The sequence below is a fragment of the Triplophysa rosa genome, linkage group LG20 (assembly GCF_024868665.1).
Source record: "Triplophysa rosa linkage group LG20, Trosa_1v2, whole genome shotgun sequence".
In the NCBI taxonomy this organism is placed as follows: Eukaryota; Metazoa; Chordata; class Actinopteri; order Cypriniformes; family Nemacheilidae; genus Triplophysa; species Triplophysa rosa.
Genome location: NC_079909.1, coordinates 3833419 through 3834310, shown reverse-complemented (window position 1 = coordinate 3834310; position 892 = coordinate 3833419). Strand labels below are relative to the sequence as shown.

At 44.3% G+C, this 892-nt stretch overlaps 1 non-coding gene across 1 annotated transcript; it reads left to right on the top strand.

Annotated features, from left to right (window-relative positions):
* The first annotated feature begins 498 nt into the window (after window positions 1-498).
* trnac-gca (transfer RNA cysteine (anticodon GCA)) lies at window positions 499-570 on the top strand. Its single transcript has one exon. It is a non-coding gene; the product is annotated as a tRNA-Cys (tRNA).
* The last annotated feature ends 322 nt before the right edge of the window (window positions 571-892 follow it).

The following is an 892-nucleotide window of genomic DNA, read 5'->3' as shown; positions in this document are numbered from 1 at the left end:
GCAGGCAGACGCTCCGTATTTCTACTTCTCTCTCTCTCTCTCGAGTAGATCGAGTGCCACCTAGTGGTACATTCATGTGACAACACCACAGAGTCCTCTGTTGTATAGTTGTTACTCTGTCGTTTCTTTCGGTGTTTTGCCGCAGACTCTGGAACCAACTGACCTGGGAACAAATGTTCAGATGCAGTAGCATTTACTCCTGGGTCAGCCTGCTCCAAGGTAGTATTCAAAAAGTCTGTATCGTTCAAATCCATATCCATGTCTTTGCGTTTGTGAGGCCATGCACAAAGAAAATACGGTAAGGGCACTCAGTGCACAACAAGTTTTGTTTCACCAAGATATAATCTAACCACATACTGATGACCTCTTATACAAATTGTTAGACAGCAAACAGTAGCACTTTACAGCATTCTGAGGACGTTTGTTCTAGTTGCATGTTTCTGCGTATTGGAACATTAAACAGTTGTATTCCATGGTGGTTTAAGCGCTTCTCGATGAGGGGGTATAGCTCAGTGGTAGAGCATTTGACTGCAGATCAAAAGGTCCCCGGTCCAAATCCGGGTTACCCCTTTCGGGTAAACCTTTGAATTAGATGTTACTGTTAAAACTAGCAGCCGTGATCAACGGGAAACTAAAAAAACATGTACGCTGTGATGTGTTTGAATATTAAACATTTACATTTGATGGAGGTTCAGACGATGCTAGAGCGCTTGCTTAGCATGCGAGAGGTAGCGGGATCGATGCCCGCATTCTCCAGTGACGTGTCTTGTTCTTAGCCTCCGACAGGTAGCTTCACAAGCAGACAAGGGCTTCCGTTATGAAACTGGAAAAAAGGCTTTAAGGTGAATTGGCAAGTGCACAAAACAGAGAAACCATGAACGTGACACCCTTT